Source organism: Dipodomys spectabilis, unplaced genomic scaffold (assembly GCF_019054845.1).
Source record: "Dipodomys spectabilis isolate Male_0828 unplaced genomic scaffold, ASM1905484v1 ptg000396l, whole genome shotgun sequence".
Classification (NCBI taxonomy): domain Eukaryota; kingdom Metazoa; phylum Chordata; class Mammalia; order Rodentia; family Heteromyidae; genus Dipodomys; species Dipodomys spectabilis.
Genome location: NW_024871073.1, coordinates 169,406 through 181,465, shown reverse-complemented (window position 1 = coordinate 181,465; position 12,060 = coordinate 169,406). Strand labels below are relative to the sequence as shown.

The window sequence follows — 12,060 nt, the reverse complement described above, 5'->3', positions numbered from 1 at the left end:
TTATATATCTTAGCTTTGGTAAATAATGCTGCAATGAACATAGTTTTGCTGGTAGTTTTAGTATGGTCTTTTTTGTGATCATTTGGGTGAATGCCCAAAATGGGATTGCTGGGTGTTAGGGGCGCTCTATGTAGTCTTTTGAGGAACCTCCATACTACTTTCCAAAGTCTTCGAACAAGTTTAAACTCCTAACAACAAGGCATTAAGGTTCCCTTCTGTCCACATCCTATCCAGCATCTGTTCTTTTAAAAATCTGGAATGCTTCACGAAGTCGAGTGTCATCCTCAGTCAGGGGATATTCTTCTCTTTATTGTTCCAATGTTAGTATATGTGCTACTGAATTGAGCACAGAACAACTTTATATATAAAGTGTAATTGATTTTCTTAAACTAGACAATTCCACAAAAATTAAATTCAAAAGAATTGTTGTGAAATTTTAGAACCATGTATTTCTTACATAAGAACACATTTAAGAATAAAGTCAAGATTGATATGTCCAAAACAAAATAATTCCATATATTTGTTGTTCAACTGATGTGTAGGAGGAGGAATTCAATTATTCTGTACAAGGAACCTGCCATAATGAACACTATAGAAAGTGTTAAGGTTTGTTAAAAGTTTTAATGTTTTAAATATGTTAAATTTTGGGAATTTGCTCATATATGCCAAAATTAAGACTATTTAGCACGCTGTAAAACTTTTCCATAAAGCATTTAAGATTCATGGTAGCAGTCATATACTACTAAGTATGTACATTTCAGAGTTTATAGAAACTTTACTAACGAGAATTTGCAAAGTGTTTGTGTAAAGAAGCAGAGTGAAGATTTAAGACATTAACTTCACAGTTTCTGTTAAAATTTAAGGGATTCCTTACTTTATATGTTAGCGAGGAATTAATGATGGTATAAGCCATATACAAATGATGAGATGAACCATAAATAATAATCTTAGTTGGTAACTTTAAAGGCTACTCATAGTCTATAAAATTCTTGTTGAACATCATAGACTTAGGCAGTTTTAAATGTACAGCAATATGAGAAAATAATAAATCGAATATGTAGTACATTTCAAATACTAGAAATAGAGGTAAATGTTTTGTTTTTTATTTTATTAATCATTAATATTTATGTATTGGTTTTCCTTATTTATAGCATTGCTTTCCTTGTTGTAATATAATACAACTTTTTGTAAGACATCATTAGGAAATACTTTGAGAATGTTATTGGGATGGCCACACTGTTTTTTATAGGTATATGTGAATTTACAAAGAGCAAAATTAATAACAAAACATTGATTAAAAATTTTATCAATTAGAATCTGAATCAGAAGTGTTGATAAATGTCCACACCTAAAATCATAGCCCTAGACTGAAGCAATAGTGTTACAATGTTGAGCACACAAAAGTGAGAGATTATATTTTGTTTTGTTTTTGTTTTATTTTTGTTGGTTGTGGGGCTTGAACTCTGGGTCCGGGTGCTGTCTCTCAGCACTTCAGCTCAAGGCTATTGCTACTACTTGAGTCACAGCATCTCTTCCATCTTTTTCTGCTTATGTGGTGCTGAGGAATCAAACCCAGGACCTCATGCATGCAAGGCAAGCACTCTACACTGAACCACCCTCCCAGCACCTGAGAGACTGTATTTTAAAAAATCATCTAAACAACATTTACTTTCTGTTTGGGGTTATATGATGAAATAAAGAATATCTTTTTATATTTTTGAATGGTCATACTTCTAAATTTATATTAAATTCAGCCACTTTATCCTTTTCAAAGTCATGTAATATCTCTGAGAGTTTGCTTCTGTAAAGATTGTTTTTGCATTGATTATTTATTCTGAGTCATTTTTATTTTTTATCAAAAATACTTTATATTTTATGGTTTTCCGTGTTTTTTTTTTAAGTGTGAAAATACCAGACAGAGTGGTTACAATTACATGGGCAAGGTAATGAGTACATTTCTTATCAAGCATTGTTGCATACTCCTTTGTTTCCCCTTACTATCCCTTCCCATCTCACCTCTCTTACGTCCCGTTTCCCCCTCTGCCTTTCCCCCATCCAAAGTTGTAAAATTTGTTTTTCGACATAATGTCTTGTATATCTCATTGTTGCAATGGGTCCACATGTATCCATATTTAAAAAAATTTTTCCCTTCCCCTCCACAAATTATACCAACATCAAATACAGCGAAAACAGGTGTTATACCATGCAGAAGGGACATACAAAGTAACAAAGAAATCATCTTATAAATACGTTAGAAATAATTACAGAAAAAAAAATTGAATTCTTATCTTGGGGTTCATTTCACCTAACATCAACTTATCTAACAATTTCTGCATGTCTCAGACATACACTAGTAATTGCTAATAAGGGAAACCATGGGACCTCTGTTTCTTGGGCCTGGCTTACTTCACTTAATCAATTTTTTTCCAAGTTTTCCATTTCCTAACAAATGGGGCAATATCATTGTTTCAGATAGAGACATAGAATTCCATTGTGTATATATACAACATTTTCTTGATCCATTCATCTACTGAGGGACATCTGAGTTGGTTCCATATCTTAGCTATGGTAATGTGATAGCTTTAGTATGGTCTTGTTTGTGATCATTTAGGCAAATGCCCAAAAGTGGGATTGCTGGGTCATAGGGGAGCTCTATGTGGAGTCTTTGTAGGAACCTCCATACTATTTTCCAAAGTGGTTGAACAAGATTACACTCTCACTAGCAATGAAGTAAGGTTCCCTTCTGTCCACATCCCCTCCAGCATCTGTTGTTATTAGAGTTCTTGATTATAGCCACTCTAACTTGGGTGAGGTGAAATCTCAATGTTGATTGATTTGCATTTCTTTTATGGCTAGGGTGGTTGAGCATTTCTGCATGTCTTTATTGGTCACCCTCCTTTCCTCTTCAGAGAAGTTATGTCTTTAGCCCACTTATTTATTGGGCAGTATTTTCTTTGAATATTTGTTGTTGGAGGATTTAATTTTTTGATTTCCAGATCTGTTTTAGATGTGAAACCCTTGTCGGTTTTATGGCTAGTGAAGATCCTCTCTGATTCCGTGGGATTTCTATTGATCCTGCTAGCTATGTCCTTTGCCATGCAGAAGCTCTGCAACTGCATGCAATCCTATTTGTCCAAACTTTCATTTGTTGTGCTTTTGCGTTTCTTTTCAGAAAATTTCAGCCTTTGTTAAGGAGACCTAGGGTTTCTCATATTCCATCCTGTAATGTTTTCAGAATATCTGCTTTGACTCTGAGGTCTTTGATACATTTGGAGTTGATTCTGGTACAGGGTGATATATAAGGATCTAATTTTCTACAAGTGATTAACCAATTTTGCCAGTACCATTTACTCAATAACCTTTCTTCGATTTTATCTTTTTAGATCCTTTATCGAATATTAGATGATTATGGGTCTGTAGGTTGATTTCTGGGTTTTCAATTCTATTCCATTGTTCCTGAGGTCTTTTCTTGTGCCAGTACAAAACTGTTTTAATTACTATGGCTTTGTAGTAGAGTTTGAAATTTGGTATTGATATTCCTCCAACACTGTTCTTTCTGTTAAGGATTGCTTTTTTCAATTGGGGGTCTTTTGTTGTTCCATATGAATTTTGGGATTGCCTCTTCTCTTTCCTTGAAGAATGCGGTTGGAATATTGATAGGTATGGCATTGAACTTGTAGATAGCCTTGGGAAATATTGCCATTTTCACAAGGTTCATCCTTCCTATCGAGGAGCATGGGAGGTTTTGCCACTTTCTAAGTTCTGTTTTGATTTCCTTTTTCAGATTTTTAACGTTTTCATCATAAATGTCCTTCACTTCTTTGGTTACGTTAATTCCTAGGTATTTCATTTATTGTGGGGCTCTTACAAATGGAAAACTTTTCTTGATTTGAACCTCACTTTTCTCATTGTTGGCATACAGAAAAGCCATTAATTTCTGAGCGTTAATTTTATACCCTGCTATTTTGACAGTTTTGATTTAGCTTGAGTAATTTTGGAGTGGAGTCCGTGGGATTCTTTAAGTACAAGATCATTTTATCTGCAAAGAGGGAGAATTTTACTTCTTCTTTCCTTATTTGGATCCCTTTTATATTGGCATATTGTCTTATTTCTGTAGCTAGGCATTCTAATACTAAATTGAAGAGAAGTTAAGAGAGTGGACATCCTTTTCTCATTCCTGAGTTAAGAGGAAATAGCTTTAGTTTTTCACCATTAATTATAATGCTGGCTGTATGTTTTCCATATACAGCTTTTATTGTATTGAGGAATGTTCTATGGATTCCTAATTTTTCCAGAACCTCCATCATAAAGGGGTGTTGGATCTGGTCCAATGCTTTTTCTGCATCTTTTGAGATAACCATGTGGTTTTAATCCTTGCTCTTGTTGATGTGATAAATTAAATTAATTGATTTGTGTATATTGAACCAGGTTTGCATCCCTGAAATACATCCTGTATGATATTAGTGTATGATTTTTTGGATGAATTGTTGAAGTCGATTGGCCAAACTTTTGTTGAAAAGTTTTGTATCAATGTTCTTCAAAGAAATGGGTATATAGTTCTCTTTCTTTGATGAGTCCCTGCCTGGTTTTGGAATGAAGGTTATGATGGCTTCATAGAATGTGTTTGGTAGAGAACTTTCTCTTTCAATTTCATTGAAGAGTTGGAGGAGTATTGGTGTGAGCTCTGTTTTGAAGGTCTTGTATAATTCCGCTGTAAATCCATCAGGGATTTTCTTAGATGGGAGGTCTCTTATTGCTGTGTCTATTTCAAAACTTGATATAGGCCCCTTACTATGCTTTAACTCATGTTGGTTTAGTATTTGCATGTTGCTAATTTTAATTTGAAGCATATTTTATCTGATATTATTATTGCAACTCCTTCCTGTTTATAGCAGCCGTTTCCTTGGTAGATTTTATTCTAGCCTTTCATTATCAAAATGTTTTCGTTTTTATTGGCAAGGTGTGACTCCTAAAGGCAAGAGATAGAATTATCTTGCTTTTTAATCCAACTAGACAGACTATTTCGCTAAATTGGAGCTTTAAGTCCATTAATGTTGAGAGCTAGGACTGAGAGGTGTTTGGTAGCTCCTGCCATGCTATCCACCTCCGTTGGGGCTGTGGAAACTTGGTTCTTCCTATGGTTCTTGGATTCTCAGTTTGGGTGTGGTTTCTTAGCCATTATTGTGGTCTTGTTGGTTTTCTGTGTGTAGGCCATCTTTAAGTATTTTTTGTAGGGTTGGTTTGGTAGAGATATATTTTTCAGTTTTTCTTTGCTATGGAAGGTTTTTATTTGACCTTCGGTTATGATGGAGAGTTATCTGGGTACAGTATTCTTGGTTGAAAATTGTTTGTCTTTAGGGCATGGCATACAGCCTTCCAGGCTCTTCTTGCTTTAATTATCTCTGCTGAAAAATATGAGATGATTCTAATTGGTTTTCCTTTATAGGTGATTGATCTTTTCTCCTTGACATCTTTTAGGAAGTTATTCTTGGTCTGAATTGATCCTGTGCGGATTATAATGTGACAATGGGAAGTGCTGTTCTGGTCTGGTCTATTTGGGGTTCTACAACCATCTTGTATTTGAATAGGCCTATCTTTTTGTATGTTTGGGAAGTTCTCTGCTAGGATCCTGTTAAACAAATTTCCTAGACAATTAACTTCTGTCTCTAGGTGCTCCTCTACACCAATTGTCCTCAGAGAAGGCCTTCTGATTGTCTATTCCAAATGTTGAATAGATCTATCATGTTTCTTCGATTTGTCTTGGATACTTGTATGTTCTTTTTAATACCTAGGCTCTCTTCAATCCCTGAGATCAGATCTACTGCATGGCCTAACCTACTGTTAAGTCTTTCTACTTGGGTTTTTATTTCTTTTCCTTTTAATTGGTCAGCTTTGTAGGCTTCAGATTCTTTGTTGGAGCTTTGTTTTAGATTTTGTGTGAACTTCTTTACTTGCTTAATTTGGTGTTCTCAAATCACTTAGTTAATTGGTTATGGTTTACTTGGACTCCCATTCCTGCTGTCGGGCTCCATTCAGCATTCCCTTTGTGGTCTCTCTGAATTCATTCAGATGTCTGTTTATGGATTCCATGAATGCCTCTATTGATCTTTGTCTATTCTCATACTGCTGTCACAATTCCTGTGTTACCCTTTGATTAGCTTCCTCACGTTCATGCAATTCCTGTAGTTCTCTTTGACTTTTCTCAGCCTGCTCATGCAATTCCTGTGTCTCTCTTCGTCTGTTCTCTGCCTGCTCACACAATTCCTTTCTTTCTCTTTGATTGTTCTCAGCCTGCTCACGCAATTGCTTTATTTGCCTTTCTTCTCAACCTGTTCACGCAATTGCTGTATCAATCTTTGAGCAGTTTCCTCACAGTCATGAGATTCCTGTTGTTTGGTTTGCCTCCTCTCTCTTCCTATCACGTTCAAACTGAGTCCTTTGCAAGCTTTCAGTCTTTTCATTCACCACGTTTACCAGTAGTGTTTTTAGTTCTTTGCGGGAACTCTCCTCTGGATTATTCATTAACAGTTCTGTCACTCCTGTTTTCCGGCTTGTTCTGCACACTTGATATGAAAGTGACACCAATTTTTTGCTAAAATACTATTTTAAGGCAAGCATCAACCAAAGTCCTGTAGTTGCACAGTCAAAATGGCTGTAGATACAACCTAGTTCAACAGATACAATCTATTAAACATCAAACAACTATCCATTAATGGGCTAAGAACAGCAAAGACGAATTTTTCAAATCAGAAAGTATTATGTTTAGGAAGAAATGTGGGAAAAACAGGATTAGAAGTATGTGGAGAGGTTAAAGTAAATTTAACCAAGTCCTAAACTCAGAGAGGGAAAGGGATTGGACAGAATGACAAGAGAGAAATTAAAAAGAAGAAAATCAAAAATGGAAAAATAAAAATTTAAATTTAAAAAGTGAAACACTTAAAAATTATGTGACTTTAAAAAGTGATATTGAGAGGAGAAAAGGATAAGATGACAGGAGTGGGATGATAGAAAGGAGACAGGAAAAACTAAAAAATAAAAATTCTTAAAAGTATTTACTTGAAAATTATATGTTATAAAGATATAATACTTCTATTAAAATGTTAAGCCTGTTTCTGGGGGTTTAGCCCAGCAGAAGGGCACTTGCCTAGCGCGTGCAAGGCCCTGGGTTCGGTGCTCAGCCCTGGGGAAAAAAAAAGACAAAAAAAAGTTAAGCCTAAAAATTTGTGAATTAAGTAATACATTTCTGGATTAATTATGTACACAATAGGGGATAAGTTCTAATAAACGATGATGGGTATTTATCTTGGGATGAGGCAAAACAGCAATTAGGTCACGCAAAAAAAAATAAAGACAAAAGATATAAAAAAATTAAAAAGGACCAAAAGGTCAATAGCGATTTTTTTAAAAAGCATACACACACACACACACACACACACACACACACACACACACACCACACACACACACACACACACACACACACACACACACACACCTAAAATAAAAATTAGGAGAAGAAGAAAAAAATGATTAATAGAAAACAATTAAAAAATTTTAAAAAGTGGTACCAAAAAGAGTTCTTTAATTTTTTTTGGGGAGGAGGGGTGTGGAATGGGAAGATCCTGTGTCTCCCCTTTGTCTGTAACCAGTCTCTTCGTGGAGTGGCTGGTCTGCTTCTGGTGTTTTGTTTTCCTGTGGCTTGATTGATTTCTTACATTAGTTTGTTTGTGTAGTCAATAAAATGCTCTGCTTTATCTAGGATTTTGTGATCCTCCTTCAGGCTAGTTCAGTGGGAGGGAGATCTGCTTTGAGTATCACGAAAGAGAAAGATGGCTGTTTCCTCTAGTGTGGAGATGCTGTGATGAGGCTAAGTTCTGTTTAGGGTTGAGGCATTTCAGCAAACAGTATCTTTTTCCTGAGGGGCTAGCTCCTGAGACACTCCCAGAGCCCAGCCTGGAGCCATTCTCAAGGTTTACGTTTACTGAATTTCAATTGATTATCTAGGCTGCTGTAGGTAGGGGCAGCCACTGGTTCTGTTAACCCACTGAAGATAGTCACTCCTCTGGGGGGCAGAACTCTCTCTGCTTGGGCTAGGTGACTTTCTCCTGAGTGGATCTGAACCTGGAAGGTCAGGTCAGATTCCTGTGACCTGCTAAATGACTCTTTTGATTTCTTCCAAGGCCTGAGTTGGAGCTAGTTGCTCAGCCTGGCCATTCTCAGTATCAAAGATGATGTCTGGTGTTAGGGAGGGGCAGCCTTCCTTCCTCTGCTCCATGAGGAGTGAGGATGTCAGGATTTTACTCAGACAGGAGTCTTTCTTCCTGGGTATCACTGGTCTGTGATCTTCAGGATGAATTTATCTGCTCCTTGTCAGTTCTTGTTGGTGTTGAGTAGAATCCTCTCACCCACTGCATATGGCGCTTTTGTCCTGGACTCTCTGTTGTAGATATGGTGGCTATGGGTGCCGTAGCTGCTGCCACAACCGCAGCTACTGGCAAGTGCTCAGATCTGTCTTCTTGCCTGGATCTTCCCTCTCTAGCCAAACAATGTGTACAGTGATGGCACACTTGGTGTGATTATCTAGGCTAGTACTGTTCACTGGAACACTAAAGCTGCTTTGTATGTGAGAGTTTGTTTAGCCTCCAGGTTCTCCTCTACCATCTTCCTCCGACCTCCATGAAACTCTTTATATTTTATGTTGATTGGTTATTATACAACAATTACTTCCAAATGTACATGTAGTGTCTAAAGATAGCCATATGAATATTCTCATGCAGCTCTTATTTATGTTATGTACTTTCAGTATTATGATATTTCTCTCTCTCTTATACTCTCTCTCATTTCCTCACTTTCTCTTTCATGCTTCATGTCTGCTACTTAGAATTTCTGGTGGTCTATTATTATCCTTCAGGATCCACTGGTTTGTGGGAACATGAAAAAGACAATCAGTTACCCTTGACTTATTTAACAGTTACAACAGTGATGTGGTATTATTTGCCATTCTAAATGGTAAAACAATAGATCTAGGAATTCCTTCTCACTTTTATTACTATTATAAATTTTATTTTCCTATGAATCATTGGGATGGATAAGATAATTTTAACCTGTGACCTAAAAGTACTTTTTCTTTTACAAACAACCTTTTGCTTTGAGTATCAGTGAGTAACTACATGTAATGAAACAAAGCTATCCTATGGAAAGTAGACTGAAGTTGTTCACAGGGATGAAAAACAAGATAATAGGGAATTGAGTACAAAGGATACCCATCATAGAGCACAGATCCTTAAAGTAGCTTACCATGCACACTTTGTGAGAATGACAATGTGTTAGGAACTATAGATTAAATCACTGAACACTTGATATATATGCAAATATTTTTATATATTTATATATGCATATATGCATATATGTATGTGCCCTTATATATGTACACATGTATGTTACTATACTCACAAATACACACATACGTATACTCATGTATAAATGCACATGGAGAAAGACACATAGTTACAGTCAACACAAGTTTCACTACTTGTTGAATATGCCTTAGACGGAATGCTTGGAACCAAATATGTTGAAGATGTATTTGTCTCTAAGAGTTCTTTTACCACTCCTCTTACCTCTTAAAAACTGCTACGTTTTAAGGCATGAGATTCGACTTGCAAAATGCAGTACAAGTGATAGCAAGTCATTCAGAAATCTCAGTAATAAAGGTCATAAGGTGTCTCCCTGCTCCCCACGGAATGCCTGCCCTTGTAGACACTCTCAACAACCAAAGTAGCAGGAGAATATCCTATCAGTGTATATACTATCAGAGGGGGTTAGAGGGAGGATTTGGGTGATGTGAAAGGAAGGGATGGTAGGGGAAAAACAAAGGATTGGGTAACAATGCTCAATAAGAAATGTACTCATTACCTTCCTTATGTAACTGTAAGCCCTGTGTACAGTGTCTTTACAATAAAAATATATATTAAAAAGATACAAGGAAAACTTCTGTACTTATGGGAAGTTGTATTTATCACTCAATATCAGTAAGGTATTGGTTTTAGGACCACAGGCATATTAAAATTTTGGATCCTCAAACATTTTACTTGAACACAGTACATTATTTACATTAGAATGTGTCCACAACCTAGTTCAGTGTAATTGCTATGAAACGTTTTACTATATTTTATGTTTGAAATGGAAAATAAAAGTATTTGCACTATCAACAGAAACAATTTTTTTTCAATTTTTTTTGTCTTTTTGTCTGCATTTTGTGGATGGAATTGGGAGAGCAGTTTTGAAAAGCTAAAATTTCATCACCAAGAGCTGTCTGCAAAATGTAAAAGGATGTACTACAGCATCTTGAATAATATGGAACTCCAAGGAGAAGTACTTGAATTGAGACATTATCAGAAACTAACCACGCAAAGAATTTTTAGACGCGCAGCTGCTAGATTTCTAATGGAGAGGTTTCATAACCCTTTCTGTAACACAAGTCAGAACCTCATTGAAGTCTACATGATTTCCTTCACCTGTCTGTCAAGCTCAGTCATTATCAATCAACATACAACTAATATTGAATAATCCTCTAATAACAAAATATTGATGGAATGTCCATCCAGTTTAGGTTAAGAGCGTTAACCTAGTAATGAACTAGATGGTAAGTAAATCTGAAACTGTTATAGGCTACAGGAGTTCAAGAAATGGATACTACAGTATTTTTCCTGATAACAGAATTTGAGGGCAAGTTATTTTATAATGGTTCATGTTAGGGAACAAGATAACTTCTGAGGAAGAGTCAGAAAATTTGTGGGAATCATGGCCATCTGAAACTCATTTCCAGAGTGCAAACTGATTAAAACTAGAGAATTTTTCTTAAACGGACTATCATTAGGGTGAAAGTTAGGTTTCAGTTGCAGCTGTAGTTAGTGTTAGCATTAGGGCAATGGAAAGTTTAGGGTCAAACTGAAACTATCTTTGAATAACAAGTCATGTTAGAATTAGGATGAATGTGATATAGGAAACTGCTAATTATATTAAGATTAGGATATGGTTAGTGAGAGGGTTAGCCTCAATATTCCAGTTAAGGTTAGAGTTACAAAAATTGAAAGATAATGGGTAAAACTACAAATTAGTTTTAGAGAGATGAGTTGAATCAAAGTTAGGACGAATAAATCTAATGTATTTTTATGGTTTTAGAATCCAAAGGCTATTAGTTCTATGGTTAGGGTTGCTGTTCTAATTCAGGTTAGACTTAGACTTAGGTAAGGGTAAGCTGTAAGGTTAAACTGAGTTTTCTGCTAACATTTTCAAGTAAAATAAGTGTGAAATTTAACAAAAATTACAGAGTTTTCCTAATTTTACTATTCAGGGTTCAATAGGGTTAAATTTAGAGTTAGGTTTCTAGTAAGGTTTAGATATATAGTTAGGGTTAGGAACTAGAGTATAATTTAAGTAAACCTGCAACTTCTTTTTGGAGTTAGAGGAGTTCAGTAAAAGTTAAGATCAGTGGAAAATATGATAGCTTTCATGATATGAAGATTTGAGGTTAATATTCATAATAAGGAATGATTTCATAGTCCAAGTGAGGGAATCTGTAGGATTTGGAGAAAAGTGCAAATAAATCATTTCAAAGACCATGAGTATGTGTTAGGATATATTTTCCATTAATTTTAGGATTGGGTTACTATTATCATCAAGGTTACTCTTAGGATTCTGACCAGGATCAGAGTTAGGATTATGGAAATGGAAGGTTGAGAACTTGAGTGACTTACTTCCTTTGTGTCTGTATATGCACTATTCTAAGGCTTGGACTCAAGGCTTGGGTTCTATCCATGAACATTTTGCTGTAGGCTAGCATTCTAGCACTTGAGCCATGATTCCACTTCCAGATTTCTTTGGCAGTGAATTGGAGATGAAAGTCTCACAGATTTTCCTATCCATGCTGACATTGAACTGAGATCCCAAGTTCTCTGCCTTCTGATTAATGATAGGATTAAACTCATGAGCTACCAGTGCCATGGAAAATGCCTGACTTTTATTGATTGTTTTTACTTTTGTTCAAGATCAACATTG

General features: G+C 35.8%; 1 non-coding gene across 1 annotated transcript; it reads right to left on the bottom strand.

Annotated features, from left to right (window-relative positions):
• Nucleotides 1-247: 247 nt before the first annotated feature.
• LOC122096870 lies at nt 248-349 on the bottom strand. The gene has a single exon (XR_006145419.1). It is a non-coding gene; the product is annotated as a U6 spliceosomal RNA (small nuclear RNA).
• Between the last annotated feature and the right edge of the window lie 11,711 nt (nt 350-12,060).